Source organism: Mycteria americana, unplaced genomic scaffold, assembly GCF_035582795.1.
Source record: "Mycteria americana isolate JAX WOST 10 ecotype Jacksonville Zoo and Gardens unplaced genomic scaffold, USCA_MyAme_1.0 Scaffold_44, whole genome shotgun sequence".
Taxonomy (NCBI): domain Eukaryota; kingdom Metazoa; phylum Chordata; class Aves; order Ciconiiformes; family Ciconiidae; genus Mycteria; species Mycteria americana.
Window position 1 is genome coordinate 795,930 of NW_027445631.1, and position 20,136 is coordinate 816,065.

Consider the following 20,136-nt stretch of genomic DNA (forward strand, 5'->3'; position numbering starts at 1 on the left):
GTTTCAAATTATTAACAGGCAGGTTCAAGCAAATACTAAGATGACCATACAGAATAGGTTAGCATTAGATTTACTATTGATTAAAGAACAAGGGGTATGTGGATACTTAAAATTAGATACAGAACATTGCTGTGTCCACATACCCAATGTGACTGATGATTTGCAAAGACAGTTAGATGAGATGAAAAGAGTAGCAAAAGATAGTAAAGCTCTCTGAGAGACTGCAGAAAATAATTGGCTAAATAAAATTCTGCAAACCCTAGGAGGATGGTCACTGAAAGGATGGCTGGCTACATTATTAGAAGGGCTAATTGTTATGATAATAATTGTTATCATCCTTGCCATTTGTGTTGGCTGTGTAAAGCAAATAATTGAAAGAAATATGTGGAAGTAGTAATGACTTTTAATTTAGAACCTTTGTAAAAGAATTTACAAAGTTTAAAGAAAAGGGGGGAATGAAAAGAGCTAAAATCCCCAAAGACAAAAAGAAATGTTGTAAATATCTTGGGTGCTCAATGTTTCCTTTTAGTTTCCCTTTCGCAGAGAATTTGGCCTAGCTTGCCAGTATTGTTGGCCTTAAGTAAGGAAGCTTAGATAGTAGAATTGCTAACGAGCATTCTTTATTTGACCTAATCATCAGAGTAAGAATGCTTTGCCTGTGTTAAATCCTTGGTTAGCTGAGATAGTTGCAATGTAGACAGATAAAAAGGAATTCTTCAGGCCCTGTGTCCCTGGAAAGGGCTGATAAGGAGAAACTACACAAGAACCACCTGGTTTTGGATATGCAAGGAAGGTATGGGCAAGACAAAATGGACTGAGCATGCGTCAAGACAAAGTTCAGTCAGCGGTCAGAGTGATGAAGACTACCGACTTCCTCCAACGACCACCAGAGGATCCCTAACGACCACCTAAGGACTTAAGTACGCATGCGTCAGGGACATTTACATATATTAATGAGTTCCAAGAAATCTCATGTTAATATAAATTAATCTTATGAATATGTATATTTTGCAACATATAACCTCTGCGATCTTGCTTGCTTGTCCGAGCACTTATGGTGGAGCGATCCCCAGTGCTGCCCAGCGCTGTAATAAAGGATACCTGCTTAATAGTAACTCCGTTGCTATGGAGTTTTATTTTGGGAACACTCTGAAACTCCAATTCGCCTGCTGGGAGATTCGGATTTTAAAGGGTAGTCTCCACGAATTTTGTTTCAGGGTCCTCCATGGACCTACTCCACCATGGACATCCACGGGCTGCAGGGGGATATTATTAGTTATATTATTAGAATGGATTAATTATTTTGTATAAATATTTGAAAATAATTTTTTTCTGTTGACCTAAAGATTTTGTGAATTTATGATTAATTCAACAAAGAGTTTAGGTTCTTGCAAATTTTTAAAAGCCAAAATGTTTAATCAAAATTTTTATACTGGAAAAGCCGAAAAAAGAGAGGCCCAGCGTGCGCCGCGCCGGTTAGCTGCGGCCGCAAGGACCCGCGTTGGGGTGACCATGTCGCGCCTGACTGGAAACTCCCATCCGGGACCAGCACCGGTCACCACCACTCGCATGAGGCTCCTCCGAGGAAGGGGCTGTTACGGACCCGCCCAGGGGGCGTCCCCGTGCAGCTGCAGAACCAAATCACCCCATAACCCTGCACACCGAGGCGGGAAGAGGGGATAAGTAGCTCTACTGTCACTTCTAATTTTAGCAGCACACCCCGCAGTCCTTGGCTGGGCACACAGCCTGTGCTGTTGTGTAACGGCAGCCATTACCCAGCGGCGCGGGGGCCGTCGTTCCTCAATGGTGTGAGGTGAGCGCCCACAGCAGCAGAGAATTTCTTTCCCTCTTGCAGTTTAAAAGCAGGTGATGACATCTCGATACCAGTAGTGACTTGTCTTTATTTTTTTTCTTTCTTTAATCTAGTTTCTTTGGGAATTACAGACCTCGTTAGGGAGGGAAGCTGGTGAAAGCACTGAATATAAAATGTCATCTTCCTTACTGAGGTGAGAGAGTAGAATGAAGTACTCAAGCTTCTCTGTAGAAGCAGTGCAAGAATTGAACTTCTCTTTCCTACCTCTTGTCAAGCACATCTGAAGTCATCATCGTTGTCCCCCACATTAGGGAACTAGATCCTGACTTTATGAAACTCTTGTTTGTTCTTTCGTGAAACTGGTAACACGGCAGGGGGTGAGGTGTTTGTTTTAGTGTAAAAGCCTCCTGCTTATTAGCATTAGCCCAGGAATTAGGAACCTGGGTTTAGTTTTCCTGTTCAACGTGGATTGCTCCTTTATCCAGTGACACAGAGATACAAAAATTGTAACTTGTAAAAGGAACCAGAAGTCTAGATTACCGTAACCAAATGCTACTCATGCTCCCCTTGTATTTTCTGTAGCATGATGGATGCTTGCAATATTTTCCATAGTTAAGAGAAATGGAGAACAACTCCCACACACTATCAGTCTAGCAATTGGAACAGTTTTAGGCATGGAAGTCTTAAAAATGAAGGGGTTTTGACCCTATTAACCTGAGGAAAGAGGTGCATGTGTAATACTGTTCATTGGTTTGGAGGGCATGGTGACATCACTATGATTTTTAATGGAATGGCCTCAACTGGAGCCTGAAAGGCCCCTTATTTCTGCCCTCTTAGAGCTCATTAAATTAAGTATGGAGGGAAACCCCTAAATTAGAATAACAGAATCATAGAATGGTTTGGGTTGGAAGGGACCTTCAAAGATCATCTAGTCCAACCCCCCTGCCATGGGCAGGGACATCTTTCCCTACATCAGGTTGCTCAAAGCCCGGTCCAACCTGACATTGAACACTTCCAATGATGGGTGTCGTGGTTTAACCCCAGTCGGCAACTAAGCACCACGCAGCCGCTCGCTCACCCTCCCCCATCCCACTGGGAGGGGGGAGAGAATCGGAAAAGCACAAGTAAGAAAACTCGTGGGCTGAGATAAGAACAGTTTCATAATGGAAATAAAATAATAACGATAATAATAACGATAATAACGATAATAATAATAATAATAATAATAATAATAATAATAATAATAATGTAAAGAAAACGAAAATAACAAGAGAGAGAGAGAGAGAGAGAGAGAGGAACAAAACCCAGGGAAAAAAAAAACAAAAACCAAACAAAAAACAAGTGATGCAACCGCTCACCACCCGCCAACCGATGCCCAGCCAGTCCCCGAGCAGCGATCACTGTCCCCCTGGCCAACTCCCCCCAGTTTCTGTACTGAGCATGACGCCATATGGTATGGAATAGCCCTTTGGCCAGTTTGGATCGACTGTCTTGGCTGTGCCCCCTCCCAGCTTCTTGTGCACCTGGCAGAGCAGGGGAAGCTGAAAAGTCCTTGACCAGTGTAAGCATTACTTAGCAACAACTAAAACATCAGCGTGTTCTCAACATTATTCTCATACTAAAATCCAAACCACAGCACTATACCAGCTACTAGGAAGAAAATTAACTCTGTCCCAGCCAAAACCAGGACAATGGGGCATCCACAACTTCTCTGGGCAACCTGTTCCAGTGTCTCACCACCCTTATCGTAAAAAATTTCTTCCTAATGTCCAATCTAAATCTACCCTCTTTCAGTTTAAACCGTTGCCCCTTGTACTGTCAGTACAGGCCCTGGTAAAAAGTCTCTCTCCATCTTTCCTATAAGCCCCGTTTATATATTGAAAGGCCGCAATAAGGTCTCCCCGGAGCCTTCTCTTCTCCAGGAGGTTCTACATCTTCATCAGATTTATGCAGCAGACATGTGCCAAGCTGTTCGCAACACGAGAAAAAGCAGAAAACTCAGGAATGGTATATTTAGAATGAACTAGGAAGATACCCAAGGAGTTTAGACGGTAACTGAGTGCGCTGGTTTTGGCTGGGATAGAGTTAATTTTCTTCACAGTAGCTGGTATGGGGCTGTGTTTTGGATTTGTGCTGAAAACAGTGTTGATATAACACAGGGGTGTTTTGGTTACTGCTGAGCAGTGCTTACACAGAGTCAAGGCCTTTTCTGCTTCTCGCACCACCCCGCCAGCGAGTAGGCTGGGGGTGCACAAGAAGTTGGGAGGGGACGCAGCCGGGACAGCTGACCCCAACTGACCAAAGGGCTATTCCACACCATATGGCGTCACGCTCAGCAATATAAAGCTGGGGGAAGGAGAAGGAAGGGGGGGACATTCGGAGCGATGGCATTTTGTCTTCCCAAGTAACCATTACGCGTGATGGAGCCCTGCTTTCCTGGAGATGGCTGAACACCTGCCTGCCCAGGGGAAGGAGTGAATGAATTCCTTGCTTTGCTTTGCTTGCGTGCGTGGCTTTTGCTTTCCCTATGAAACTGTCTTTATCTCAACCCACGAGTGTTCTCACTTTTACCCTTCTGATTCTCTCCCCCATCCTGCTTGGGGGAAGTGAGCGAGCAGCTGTGTGGTGCTTAGTTGCTGGCTGGGGTTAAACCACGACACTAAGCAAGGATTTCTTACTGCGATGTTGGACTTAAATACCTACGTTTCCCCTAAATCTTTTAGTGGGTCTAGACCAGGGTAAAATTCTGCCACAGAAACAACGATTTATTAATTTTGAAAGCTACTTTTCGTCAATACTGCCAAACTCTAGCATTCTGCAGATGCCAACTGAACAGGCACAGCTGCCTCATCAAGGAATCCATTCCCTAAAAGAAAAAACATTCATTTCCCTTTTTGGGATTACTGTGAAGGGGCAGTAATTAGATCCAAATGTATATTTATTAAAGCAACCTATGTTTACAGATTAAATAGAAAACACATATTTTGTGTGTTTTCAAAAAGGAAAAGAAAACACATTGTGTTTTTTCAAAAGCGGCAGGGCTGCTTTTCTTTTTTACATTCAGTCTGGATAGAATAATCAAGTCTGTACATTTAAAAACAAAAAAAACCCAATTGCCTGTACCAGCCACTGGAGTAGGGCTGCGGCCTCAGGGGCTCTTATGTCCAGGTGCCAGCAACTAGGGAGACTGGGATCCAGGGGAAGCTACTGGGCAGACTGAGTGTCTGAGACCAGTTGCTGGAGGGATCCACCTTGTACATATGTTAAAGAAATTTCTTTGCCCTAGGTTTCCCGCAGCAGAGTCTCAGATGTCTGATCCCAGGAAAAAAAAATAAATAATTTAATTGAGTGGTACAGCAATAGGAGCAGCTCGAGCTGGGTGCCTCTGGAGAGGGACCCAGAACAAAGAAATCCCTGGGTATTTATACCCTTACAATCTATGCACCTGTTCTTCACGCGCTCTTCACGCGCCTTGCACGCGCCTCTTGGTCCAATGGCAATTTCTGGTTTGGAGTCTTCTTGTTCCTTATTGGATTCTTTCTCTGACTCCAGACGGGCCATTAGCTGTTCTTATCTGGACGGGTTGCAACTTCTGCTGACAATCGTGGCCTTCTTATTTTCCAGTTTGCACTGGTCTCAGGGCCTTCCTTCACATAACTAAGCAACAGTTCAAGATAAGTTCAACTTTTCTAGGTGAAAGTTCGCAGCTTGCGGCCTAAGGCTTCAGCAACTTTAGCTACTCATGCTAAGCAAAACTATTCAGACAAAAGAATACAGTTAAAAGAATTCAGTTAACTAAACTTAATTTGCAACACATGTGTGTATATATATTCTCAGTAGTGGACTTCCATCCTGCTCAGACAGAGAGGGGAGCAGGATGAGGTTGTTGGTGCTGTCCGTGTTCATGTGAATGGTCTGAGTGTCTGTCTGTGATCTGTGTGGCTGGCCATGTATATGCGTATATACATATATACGTATATATGTAGTGTGTTCTGTGTGCATGTGCCTGCTGGGAATACATCTCCAGCCTCACTACTGGTTGGACATGGGGACATGGAGTGGCAGCAGCCTCGCCTCTCTCGGGCTGTTGGATCCAGCGTGATATATTTTCTTCTAACACTTAGCTGAGCTGTGTGTCTTTACTGGTGTAATTATTCTAAATTTAGCATCATACATTTCTGGTACTTCACAGAAAATTTAGAGATTGTTTTTAACCAGTACTTGTTTATCACTACCCTCCCTCATCTCATTTTTCAAGCTGGGATTCTCACATAAGTATCCAGATTCCTCCTTAAATTGGATAGAAGCAGTACTATTGAAGTCAAGCTGTTGAGAGATTAGTGAATACTCTATCATTCAAAGAGAAATTATTAAGACGGTAAGTCCTTTTTGATAGTTAAAATACTAAAGACCCTATCTTAATCTTGCATCTGGAATGCAATAGACAGGAGCTCTTGGTCAGTGAAGTAGGGCTGACTTCTGTCATCACATCAGCAGGTACCTGCCATTAGCTGCCAAGCAAGAAAGGAATGTTTGTGTGTGTGGGGGTGTACGTATATACATAGCTACGTGTATATATTTATATACATAGCTGTTTGCAGGAGCAGACTGTGACTATCTCCTGTGCGAATATTTAAGTGGAGAAGGGTGTAGTATGGGTACAAATGTCAGCTAAGCACTGGTCCAGGCTTCCTTTCAAGAGTAAGCTGTCCACACTGAAGGCCCGTACAAAGAGCTCATTTCAGCCAGAGCCCCAGAGTTCCTTCCAAATTCGATCATAGGTCCATAGCTCTGTTCATGAATGTGGCCAGACTGGACATGAGCAGGCTGGAGTGCTAAAATGGCACTTGATCTACCAGCAAATATCCAGTCCAGTGTAGACACTTTGAACTCAGGCTGCAGTTAGTGAGCAATGTGGGGAAAAAGCATGTAGGTCATAGGATTTGGCATGCTCCAGTCTACCCTTCACATTGCTGCAGAGGCAAAGCGAATCCTTCCTCAAGGACTGGCTCATGGACTATGGAGAACAGAGGAAAGGAGGATCTAACTTCTTTCTGGTGGAATTAATCATTGGCTACATGGGAAAACAGAGAGACCTAGGGGAGTGAACTAGGAGATCCTAAAATTTGCTTAGCTATTTATAACATTGTGACTGACCAACACACCCCCACAATGGAAGAAGGCTCAGAGGAGAAGGGAAAAAATAATGAGCTCAGGGAAGAATGTAAAGGATGACTGCCAAGTATTGTAAAGAAAGCTGAATTTATCTCAGCACAAAGGGGACTGGAGGCTAACCTTTGTTTTAGATATACAGCTGTACCAGTGAGTCATCAGGTTCCCTGAGATAATTAGTAGGGAGTAATGTCTTCCTGAGCCAGACAGACCAGAATGGGGGGAAGCGCATAAGTGGCTCTGTTGTCTCACAAATGGAGTTCGTTACCCGGTGTGCAACACCCAATACGCACGCAGAGACGACATATCAGTTTATTTCACGTTTTGCGCAAGACCGGGTGCTAGGTGGTAGCTCCACAAAGCTAGCGCACTGCTCGTTCATACAGGTGCAGTATTTATACAGTCTAGTTATACATATGCATAAGTAATTACGCAAAGCAGTTTTCTATTGGTCTACATTTTCTTGTCTTACTCTTAAAGCTACAGTACTACTTTAATATTCTACGCATGCCCAGAGGTGAGGGGTCTCTGCTTGGGCCAGGGTCTCCAGCTCAAGGGGTGTGACTTTTAGTATTATAATGAGGATAGTTCACGTGAGGGTGCTTCTTATCACACTTCTGCTAGTAGCTTCAGATTGTTCCCAAAACATCTTACTTGGCTTACATACTTCTCCAGGATGCGTTTCACTCCCAAGCACAATAATTTTTGATTAGACGTTCCACATCCCGGTCTGAATCCCCATTATCAACTTTACGTAAGTCCCGGCCTTCCGCCAGCTCTAGTATACTTCTGACATCTAAAAATTTAGATCAGACCGACCTTCCGCATATACCTGTATAACACTGAATCTGATTGACTACAGCTCAGCCCAACATAAAGTATAAAAACTGGACAACTAACAAAACAAACCTTGAAGAGAGCAACGGGATTGAGCTGGCTTCAACCCACATATTCCTTCCTGGTGACTGGGGACGCCCAGTGTCATGACAGTGAGCATATAGAGACTGGTAATGAGAATCACTTGTATTATGATTCAACTGCATATTGCAATTGCTATATTATGCTTGTGTTGTAATTTCAGTATATTGCTGTATCACTCTTCTAAATCAAAATCCCATGTATCACCAAATATCTTCAAATAAGTAAATTTGACATTAAACATTAAACCCTCCTCGCGTGGAATATCTAAAAGAACCTGGTCAGAGAGTATTGGACTCTGACAAATATGCTAACTTTTTCACAGGTAGAAAGGGAGAAAATTTGAGGTAGGAAAGGGAAAGCCCAATTAGAAGCGTAGCAGCATTTTGCAGTCTAGTATAGATTGGGCCCCCAGCATAAGAAGGACATGGACCTGCTTGAGCGGGTCCAGAGGAGAGCCACGAAAATGATCAGAGGGCTGGAACACCTCTCCTATGAAGAAAGGCTGAGAGAGTTGGGGTTGTTTAGCCCAGAGAAGAAAAGGCTCTGGGGAGATCTTATAGCGACCTTCCAGCTCTTAAAGGGGGCCTACAGGAAAGATTGGGAGGGACTCTATCAGGGAGTGTAGTGATAGGACGAGGGGTAATGGTTTTAAACTGAAAGAGGGTAGATTTACAGAATCACAGAATCACAGAACTGTATAGGTTGGAAAAGACCTTTAAGATCATCGAGTCCAACCGTAAACCTGACACTACCAAGACCACCACTACACCATGTCCCTAAGCACCTCATCCAAACGTCCTTTAAATACCTCCAGGGATGGCGACTCAACCACTTCCCGGGGCAGCCTGTTCCAATGCTTGACAACCCTTTCAGTGAAGTAAAATTTCCTAATATCCAGTCTAAACCTCCCCTGGCGCAACTTGAGGCCATTTCCTCTTGTCCTATCACTTGTTACCTGGGAGAAGAGACCGACCCCCACCGCTCTACAACCTCCTTTCAGGTAGTTGTAGAGAGCAATAAGGTCTCCCTTCAGCCTCCTTTTCTCCAGGCTAAACAACCCCAGCTCCCTCAGCCGCTCCTCATAAGACTTCTGCTCTAGACCCTTCACCAGCTTCGTTGCCCTTCTCTGGACACGCTCCAGCACCTCAGTGTCCCTCTTGTAGTGGGGGGCCCAAAAGTGAACACAGTATTCGAGGTGCGGCCTCACCAGTGCCGAGTACAGGGGCACGATCACTTCCCTACTCCTGCTGGCCACACTATTCCTGATACAAGCCAGGATGCCATTGGCTTTCTTGGCTACCTGGGCACACTGCTGGCTCATATTCAGGTGGCTGTCAACCAACACCCCCAGGTCCTTCTCTGCCAGGCAGCTTTCCAGCCACTCTTCCCCAAGCCTGTAGCGTTGCATGGGGTTGCTGTGGCCCAAGCGCAGGACCTTGCACTTGGCCTTGTTGAACCTCATACAATTGACCTCGGCCCATCGATCCAGCCTGTCCAGGTCCCTCTGCAGAGCCTTCCTCCCCTCAAGCAGATCAACACTCCCGCACAACTTGGTGTTGTCTGCAAACTTACTGAGGGTGCACTCGATCCCCTCATCCAGATCATTGATAAAGATATTAAACAGCACTGGCCCCAACACAGAGCCCTGGGGAACACCGCTTGTGACCGGCCGCCAACAGGAGTAAACTCCATTCACCACCACTCTTTGGGCCCGGCCATCCAGCCAGTTCTTTACCCAGCGAAGAGCACACCCGTCCAAGCCGTGAGCAGCCCGTTTCTCCAGGAGAATGCTGTGGGAAACCGTGTCAAAGGCTTTACTGAAGTCTAGATAGACAACATCCACAGCCTTTCCCTCATCCACTAGGCGGGTCACCTTGTCGTAGAAGGAGATCAGGTTGGTCAAGCAGGACCTGCCTTTCCTGAACCCATGCTGGCTGGGCTTGATCCCTTGGTTATCCTCTACATGCCATGTGATGGCACTCAGGATGATCTGCTCCATCAGCTTCCCCGGCACCGAGGTCAGGCTGACAGGCCTGTAGTTCCCCGGGTCCTCCTTCCGGCCCTTCTTGAAGATGGGCGTCACATTTGCTAACCTCCAGTCAGCAGGGACCTCCCCAGTTAGCCAGGACTGCTGGTAAATGATGGAAAGGGGCTTGGTGAGCACATCTGCCAATTCCTTCAGTACTCTCGGGTGGATCCCATCAGGCCCCATAGACTTGTGAGTGTCTAAGTGGTGCAGCGGGTCACTCACCATTTCCCCCTGGATTATGGGGGCTCCATTCTGGTCCCCGTCCCTATCTTCCAACTCCGGGGGCTGGGTACCCAGAGAACAATTGGCCCTGCTATTAAAGAGTGAGGCAAAGAAGGCATTAAGTACCTCAGCCTTTTCCTCATCCTTGGTCACTGTGTTCCCTCCCCCGTCTACTAGGGGCTGGAGATTCTCCTGAGCTCTCCTTTTGCTGCTAATGTATTTGAAGAAGTGTTTTTTGTTGTCTTTTACGGCAGCAGCCAGATTGAGCTCTAGCTCAGCTTTGGCCCTTCTAATTTTCTCCCTGCACAGCCTCGCTACACCTTTGTAGTCCTCCTGAGTTGCCTGCCCCTTCTTCCAGAGGTCATAGACTCTCCTCTTTTTCCTGAGTTCGAGCCAGAGCTCTCTAGTCAGCCAGGCCGGTCTTCTTCCCCGCCGGCTCGTCTTTCGGCACCTGGGGACAGCCCGCTCTTGTGCCTTTAGGACTTCCTCCTTAAAGAATGTCCAGCCTTCCTGCACTCCTTTGCCCATTAGGGCTGCCTCCCAGGGGACTCTCTCGACCAGTCTCCTAAACAGGCCGAAGTCCGCCCTCCGGAAGTCTAAGGTGGCAGTTCTGCTGACCCCCCTCCACACTTCTCCACGTATCAAAAACTCTATCGTTTCATGATCACTCTGCCCAAGACGGCCTCCAACCATCACATGGCTCACAAGTCCTTCTCTGTTGGTGAACAAGAGGTCCAGCGGGGCCCCTTCCCTAGTTGGCTCCCTCACCAGCTGCGTCAGGAGGTTATCTGCCACACGCTCCAGGAACCTCCTAGACTGTTTCCTCTCTGCTGTATTGTATTTCCAGCAGACATCCGGCAGGTTGAAGTCCCCCATGAGAACAAGGGCTAGCGATCGTGAGGCTTCTCCCAGCTGCTTATAGAATAGTTTGTCTGCCTCCTCATCCTGGTTGGGTGGTCTGTAACAGACTCCCACCACAATATCTGCCTTGTTGGCCTTCCCCCTGATTCTTACCCATAGACACTCCACCCTATCGTCACCATCATCGAGCTCTAAACTATCCAGACTCTCCCTGACGTATAGGGCTACCCCACCACCTCTCCTGCCTCGCCTATCCCTCCTGAAGAGTTTATAGCCATCCATCGCCGCACTCCAGTTGTGCGAGTCACCCCACCACGTTTCCGTGATGGCAACCATATCATAGTTTTCCTGGTGTACAATGGCTTCCAACTCCTCCTGCTTGTTACCCATGCTGCGTGCATTGGTGTAGAGGCACTTCAGCTGGGCTGTCATCCGTGTCTCCTTCATAGAAGAACACCCCTTGCGTGCTTTGAGGCGTTTCACTGGCATTTCCCTCTTGGCTCCTATTGCCTCAGTATCCCCTAGCTCAACTCTGTTCGACTTCGGCTGTGCCCCAGTGTACCCAGCACATCTCAGAGACACAGGCCGAGTGTCCTCGCTGGCACCCGCTCCCTCTAACCGTGGCACGTCGTCCCTCAGCTTCCCTCGGGCAAGCCTGATATTATCCCCCTCCCCCTTCGAGATTAGATTTAGATTAGATATTAGGAAGAAATTCTTTACTGTGAGGGTGGTGAGACACTGGAACAGGTTGCCCAGAGAAGTTGTGGATGCCCCCTCCCTGGAAGTGTTCAAGGCCAGGTTGGATGGGGCTTTGAGCAATCTGATCTAGTGAAAGATGTCCCTGCCCATGGCAGGGAAGTTGGAACTAGATGATCTTTAAGGTCTCTTCCAACCTAAACCATTCTATGATTCTATGATTTTATAAAGTGTTAATTCAGAGAAGGAAAGTAAGGCAAAGAATTCTGGGGAAAAGGGTGTGGGAACGGGAGGACAGGCAAAAATATGAGTAGTTCAGGAACAGAAAGAAATAAAAGGACTGGGGACTGAGAAAGATCACTTGAAAACTGCTAGGAATATAGGAAGCAACCTGAGCAGGAATGATGTAAAATAGCAAAGGCCAGCCTTATGATTTCAGACGTTCCATTCAAGCATGTGACTTGAATGTCTGGAGAGGAAGATCTAGAGAGGAATCAGTTAATGATGTGCCTTGCCCTCTTCTTTACCATCACAGAGGAAGACACAGCTGATGTATATTTTGATTAGGTCGACTAGGACAGAGGGTCTATAGAAGAGATACCCGTGCCATGTATCCCTGTGAGAATGACCCTGATGTCTCAGTCTGACAATCCAAAAACCGAGGTGCTATACTTCAGTGACGTTATGGGTTGACCCCAGCCAGCAGCCAAACACCCACACAGCTGCTCGCTCACTCCCCCAGCAAGACGAGGGAGAGAATAGGAAGAGCAAAACCGAGAAAACCCATGGGTCGACATAAAGACAGTTTAATAGGTGAAGGAAAGAGGAAAAAAAACCCCACAGTGATGCAAAGGCAATCACTCACCACCTCCCACAAGCAGATCAATGCCCAGCCAGTCTCAGAGCAACGGCCACCTCGGAAGCCAAAAAAACCCCATCCCCTTCTTCCTCTACCCCCAGTTTTTATTGTTGAGCATGAAATATATAGGGCATGAAATATCCCTTTGGTCAATTTGGATCAGCTGTCCTGGCTGTATCCCCTCCCAGTCTCTTGATCACCCCTAGCCTACTTGCTGGGGTGCACAGTGCACAGTGCTTGCACAGCATCAAGAAAGCCTTGATGCTGTGCAAGCACTGTTCAACAATAGCCAAAACACTGGTGTGTTATCAACACTGTTTTAGCCACAAATGCAAAGCACAGCACCATATGGGCTGCTATGGGGAAAGTTAACTCCATCCCAGCCAGACCTAGTACACCTAGTATAATCTCCACCACAATTCCAAATCATTTGCATCATGCTCAGGTCCTACACTATCCAATACATCCTCATCAGCCACCACCCTCCTCCCTGTCCTTTGACATATACACAAATATAATTCCTGTATTCTATGGGCCATCCCCCAAATGTCCCCAAAAATCTGTTCAGTTCATTTAGTCCATGACTTGGGCTCCATCTGTTACAGTGGTCATTCAGGACAGAAGAGGCAGTGTGTTGTGTTGGATTGTTGGGTGCCAAAACCAGCTCAAGTTGGGTCACCACTGTGCTTGCCCCATTTCTTGCAAGGCTCATTCTCCATTGGTTTGGGTGGTTCCTTCTGTAGTACTTCTGTATTGGGTTGCGTGGCAAGGTTTTGGTAGCGGGGGGCTACAGGGGTGGCTTCTGTGAGAAGACGCCAGAAGCTGCCCCTATGTCTGATAGAGCCAATGCCAGCCGGCTCCAAGACAGACCCGCCGCTGGCCAAGGCCAAGCCAACCAGCGACAGTGGTAGTGCCTCTGTGATAACATATTTAAGAAGCAGGGAAAAAAACCCCTGCGCAACACCAGCAGCAGCTGGAGAGAGGAGTGAGAATATGTGAGAGAAACAACTCCGCAGACACCAAGGTCAGTGAAGAAGGAGGGGGAGGAGGTGCTCCAGGCGCCGGAGCAGGGATTCCCCTGCAGCCCGTGGTGAAGACCATGGTGAGGCAGGCTGTCCCCCTGCAGCCCGTGGTGAAGACCATGGTGAGGCAGGCTGTCCCCCCGCAGCCCGTGGAGGTCCATGGTGGAGTAGGTCCATGGAGGACCCCACGCTGGAGCAGGTGGACGCGCTCGAAGGAGGCTGTGGCCCCATGGGAAGCCCGCGCTGGAGTAGGCTCCTGGCAGGACCTGTGACCCCATGGAGAGAGAGGAACCCATGCAGGAGCAGGTTTTCTGGCAGGACTTGTGGCCCTGTGGGGGACCCACGCTGGAGCAGTCTGTTCCTGAAGGACTACACCCTCTGGAAAGGACCCACGCTGGAGCAGTTTGTGAAGAACCGCAGCCCGTGGGAAGGACCCACGTTGGAGAAGTTCGTGAAGGACTGTCTCCCGTGGGATGGACCCCACGCTGGAGCAGGGGAAGAGTGTGAGGAGGAAGGAGCGGCAGAGACAACATGTGATGAACTGACCGCAACCCCCATTCCCCGTCCCCCTGTGCCGCTCAGGGGGAGGAGGTAGAGAAATTGGGAGTGAAGTTGAGCCCGGGAAGAAGGGAGGGGTGGGGGGAAGGTGTTTTAAGATTTGGTTTTATTTCTCATTACCCTACTCTGATTTGATTGGCAATAAATTAAATTAATTTTCCCCAAGTCAAGTCTGTTTTGCCCGTGACGGTAATTGCTGAGTGATCTCCCTGTCCTTATCTTGACCCACGAGCCTTTCGTTATATTTTCTCTCCCCTGTCCAGTTGAGGAGGGAGAGTGGTAGAGCGGCTTGGTGGGCACCTGGCGTCCAGCCAGGGTCAACCCATCACAACTTCTTACAACATCCAACTGAAATTATGTGTTATTTTCCCACAGGGTTAAACCTCCTTGAGGTACACGCTGGATTTCCCCATCCTCCTGCGTTACCCACCAAGTGTACCTGGGCCCTTGAGAGAAAGCAATCCCACAAATGGGTTTGTCTTTTCCGGAGGGAGGAGCAACCCATGCGGTCTTGCCCAGCCAATTTCCTACACGCGCTATGGGGACCTTACCTCCTTCTACAGTACGTAGGGGCTTTGTTTGGGCAGGACCAGGTCAGTTAGCAGACCCTCTGGTGTTAACCAGCCAAGTGGTTTCTGCTAAATTTACATCCAAGTGCTTCCATGCCCCAGTGCCCATTGCTTTCAGTATAGTCTTTAACAGTCCACTATATCGTTCAGTCTTTCCAGAGGCTTATGGGTGACAGAGGATGTGATACACCTAATCAATGCCATGATCCTTGGCCCAGGAGTCTATACGGTTATTTCAGAAATGAGTCCCTTTGTCCGACTCAATTCTTTCTAGGGTTCCATGTTGCCACAGAATTGCCTTTCAAAGCCCAAGATGGTGTTTTGGGTTGTGGAGTGGTTTACAGGGTAGTGGTTTACAGCCAGATGGTAGTCACTTCCATCATGCTAAGCATGTAGCGCTTGCCTTGGCGGGTTCGTGGCAGTGATCCAAAATAACCGATCTTCCAGGCCTCACCATCTTGATATCCCAGCCACCACCCGCTGTTCCAGGTAGACTTTATTCATCTGGCTTGCTTGATTATGGCTCATGTTTCACGTTCTTGTGTTACCTGTGTGATGGCCTCAATGGTCAGATCCATCCCTCGATCGTGAGCCCATCTGTACGTTGCATCTCTCCCTAGATGTCCCGATGTTTCACGGGCCCACTGAGCTATGAATAGCTCCCCCTTCACTCCCAGTCCAGATCCACCTAAGCCACTTAAATTCTGGCAGCCTGATCTACCTGTTCATTGTTTTGATGTTCTTTGGTGGCGCAGTTCTTGCGCATGTGAGCATCTACATGACATACCTTTACAGGCAAGTCTAAAGAGATGCTTATTGTATTGAAAGCCACCTGTGAAGTGTTATCAGACATACATCTGTCTTCCAGGATGGACCACTGCCTTCACCCCTGCTCCAGCAGGGGAAAAGTGCGAGGAGGAAGGATTGGCAGAGACAAACTGTTACGAACTGACCACAGCTCCCCATTCTCCATCCCCCCTGCACCGCTCGGCAGGGTGGAGGAGGTAGAAGAGTCAGGAATGAAGGAGTGTTGAGCCTGGGAAGAAGGTGGGGGTGGAGGGAAGGTGTTTTGAGTTTTGTCTTTGTTTCTCACTGTCCTATTCTATTTTTATTTGGCAATAAATTAAATTAATCTTCCCCAAGTCGAGTCTTTTTGGCCTGTGACTGTAATTGGTAAGCAATCTCCCTGTCTTTATCTCAGCCCATGAGCTTTTCCATCTTATTTTCTCCCCCTGTCCTCCTGAGAGAGCAGCTGGGTAGGGGTCTGGCAGCCAGCCAAGGTTAACCCACCACAGCTTGTTTAGTATATCCAAGTCACCATCAAGAGGGAATATGATTGATCTCTAAAAATACACCAGTGGGTAAACCTCAGGGAGGAAGAATAATTATTAAATTAAATTACAGTATTGGCATAGCAACAAAAGTGTATAAACTATCTATGAATAGTATTGGACTTCAAATTTGATGGCTTTTACACACCAGAGCAGCAAGGTTCCTTCCAACAAAAGCAACGAAGGGCAGAAATTAGGAAGTTTTAAATTGGCATGTGATAAATGAATCATCAGGATTATACGACGTAGCTGCTTGCCATGATAATGGTCAGAGCTTGATGAGGTAGTCGATTGTGATTATCTATCTTTTACCTTTCTATTGACTCCTCTTGGCCATGTTATATTATTTTGTTATATTTTGTTTACTCAGGTATCTTTCAACTCAAGTCCTGATGTTTTTGCCTCGCAGTTAGTTTTGGACAACACTTTATCATAGTTTTCTAAGTTTCTACAGTATCAGCCATCAGCCTTCCGCCCCTTATAAAACTGTGAAGGTTGATAAACAAATTCTGCCTGACAAAAGTGCAGGAGCCAGGATTTTTTTAACCCCAGTTAAAAAAAAAAAAAAAAAGAAAAATTTTGGATCATATTTCATCCAGTAAAATACATGTTCCGTTATGCTTTGAGAAGTTTTAACCTTTTTTTAAATCACATTTTGGTGTCAAAGTATTGTTTTGACACATATTTGAAATGTTCCAGTATAAAAATTTTGATTAAACATTTTGGCTTTTGGTGCATCCGGCGCCGTAATAAAGAATGCCTGCTTCTTAATATTACATTAGTGTTAAGGAGTTTGATTCCCGATTTCGGTGACAGTTTTGGGGAGAACCTCCGATCCCCGGACCAAAGAATTCTGAGCAAGATCCTCTGGAACAAGGTAATAAGGCATTCTTTCTGAGTATACCAGTAACAAGGGTTGGTTGCCTGCCTGTAAGGCGCAGCGAAAGTTACGCAGGGTTGGGCTACAAAAGGTACCTAAGGTAGCTAATCTCTGCTAGGCGAAAGCCTGTGGAGCTCTGGCTAAAGGGTCGGGGTTAGAGTCCCCAAAGGGGTTAGAGTCCCCAACTGGCTATTGGTTTCTGAATTTTGGTCTGGATATTGGAACTATGGATTTGTTGTGCGTTTGGATATAGTTTTTATGGCTTTGTGTTGTCATATTGGTTTCTGAATTTTGGTCTGGATATTGGAGCTATGAATTTGCTGTGTGTTCGGATATAGCCTCTATGTTTTTGTGTTGTATTATTTTATAATGGGAAGTCAGTAGTCGCTGGAAAGGGGGGTCCCGAGTACATCCCCTCTAGGCTGTATATTAAGGCATTGGAAAAATCTAGGAGGAGATCCATTAACTCAGAAACAATTGATTGAATATTGTAATCATTGGTGGCCATTGTATACTTTGGATAGTGGGGGAAAATGGCCAAAGAATGGTACATTAAGGTATAATACCATCTTGCAATTAATGCTGTTTTGTAGGCGGGAGGGTAAATGGGATGAAATACCTTATGAGGTATTTATTTTTCACTTTGAGAAATCATCCGGAGTGGCAAAAACAGTGTGGGATTATCCCTCAAGATTCTATGGTATTGACTTTGGAAAAAAACAGGGAAGGAATAAGAGTTTAAGATGATGTTGCTCTGCCTGTAGCATTGGGAAAAGGTGTTTGAAATGTGGAAAGGAGGAGGAGGGAAAGCGGGAATAGGTAGGGGAGGGGGAAGAGGAGGACCACCAGGAGGAGCAGCACCTCTGTTTAGACCTCCCCGGCTGGCAGATCAGTGTGCTGTCTGTAAGGAGAGGGGACATTGGAAAAGGGAATGTCCCAAAGTGAGAGAATTGGATCCTTTGCTACAGGCAATTAAGTTGATGACTCTGAATGAAGAGGACTGAAGGAGACCGGGGGAGTCAACCCCAGCTGAACACCTGGTTACATTAAAGCTGGGGAATGACGAAGTAGAATTTTTAGTTGATACAGGGGCAACATATTCGGTATTAAAAATATGCTAAGGGGGGTTTAGTCATAAAACTATAAGTGTTGTTTGGGCGACAGGGCAGAAGGAAAACCGGCCGTTTTTACAACCTTTGAAATTCAAATTGGGAAACCAATGGGTAACTCATCAATTTTTGTATATGCCAGAATGTCCATCATCTTTGTTAGGAAGAGATATATTGAGTAAATTGAATGCACAAATAATTTTTAAAAAATGGGGAGACTCAGCTGTTAATACCTGAATCAAAAGCTGTGGAAGCGAGAATTTTTATGTTACAGGATACACCAGGGGTGGAGGAAATCCCTGTAGAAGTGGAGAATGCTGTAACACCCTTGGTATGGGCAAGTGGAATTCCAGGTCGGTCTAAATTGGCGGAACCAGTAAAGGTTGTTCTAAAATCTGGAACTAAACCGGTAAGACAAAAACAGTATCCTATTAAGTGGGAAGCTAGAAAGGAGTCGGAAGAATTAATAACAAAATTTTTGAATTATGCATTATTGATAGAGTGTGAATCAGAATATAACACCCCGATATTGCCAGTGAAAAAGCAGAATGGCAAGGAATATGGGTTAGTTCAAGATTTAAGAGCCGTGAATCAGATTGTTCAAGACATTCACCCAGTAGTAGCTAACCCATATACCTTGCCGACATCCTTAAAAGAAAAACATAAGTGGTTTACTGTACTTGATCTCAAGGATGCTTTCTTCTGCATACCTCTAGACAGAGATAGCCAGGCATATTTGCCTTTGAATGGGAAAGCCCCACCACTGGAGGCAAGACACAACTCACCTGGACAGTGCTACCTCAAGGGTTCAAAAATAGTCCTACAATATTTGGTAATCAGTTGGCAAAGGAATTGGAAGTGTGGAAAAAGAAAATTTAGAAGGAATACTATTGCAGTATGTAGATGACATCTTGATAGCAGCAGAGACTCGAGAGGACCGTTTACAAGCGACCATCAGCTTGTTGAATTTTTGGGACAAGCAGGATACCGAGTATCAAAAAGCAAGGCCCAGATTGGGAAAGAGACTGTGATATACTAAATATATCAATATATCAAAGCCTAAAGCTTTGAACCTTCGCAAGGACAAAGAAGATTGGGAGCAGGCAGAAAGGAAGTAATTTGTCAAATTCCAGAACCCAGAACGATATGGGAATTGCGGACATTTTTGGGTATGGTGGGGTGGTGTCCATTGTGGATCCTCAATTATGCAGCTTTGAAAGGATCCCAGGAGAATCACCTGTTGTGGACACCTGAGTGTCGGACAGCTTTTAAAAATCTGAAGAAGGCTTTGATGTCTGCACCTGCGTTAGGACTCCCAGATTTAGCAAAGCCTTTTGAATGTTTGTACATGAGCGATAACATCTTGCTTTGGGTGTGTTGACTCAAAAATTAGGAACCTGGAAACGGGCCATTGGGTATTTTTCTAAGCAATTGGATAATGTCAGCAAGGGATGGCCTGGATGTTTGCGAGCTGTGGCAGCAACTGTACTCTTAGTCCAAGAAGCAAGGAAATTAACCATGGGGCAGAAAATTACGGTTTATGTCCCACATATGGTAATTTCTGTCTCGGAGCAAAAAGGGGGGCAATGGCAGTCCCCGAGCCGCATGCTCAAATACCAGGTCACTCTCTTGGAACAGGATGATGTGGAACTTAAAACTACAACAGCAGTGAACCCAGCAATGTTTTTAAGCTTGGAAATGGGCGAGTCTTTACACCATGATTGTTTGCAAACTATTGAACAGGTGTATTCTAGCAGACTGGGCCTGAAGGATGAACCGTTGCCTAATCCTGATTTGGAGCTGCTTATGGATGGAAGCAGTTTTGTCCGAGATGGAAAATGAATGGCGGGGTATGCAGTGGTTACCACCGCCCAAGTGATGAAAGCTGAAGCCCTCCCTGTGAATACATCAGCACAGAAAGCAGATTCACACACATGGAGCTATCTGGAAGGAAAGAGGACTGTTGGCAGCTCAAGGATCGCCCATTAAATGTAAGGAAGAAATTCTCCAACTCCTCCAGGACATCCAGCAGCCCAAGGAAGTAGCGGTAATGCATTGTAAAGCACATCAATTTGGACAAACCGTGGTAAATGT

The 20,136-nt window shown here is 46.2% G+C and overlaps 1 long non-coding RNA gene across 1 annotated transcript; it reads left to right on the top strand.

Annotated features, from left to right (window-relative positions):
* Positions 1–1,570: 1,570 nt before the first annotated feature.
* Positions 1,571–8,483, top strand: LOC142403828 (uncharacterized). Its single transcript, XR_012773697.1, has 4 exons — positions 1,571–1,813; positions 1,927–2,006; positions 6,072–6,191; positions 7,661–8,483. It is a non-coding gene; the product is annotated as an uncharacterized LOC142403828 (long non-coding RNA).
* The last annotated feature ends 11,653 nt before the right edge of the window (positions 8,484–20,136 follow it).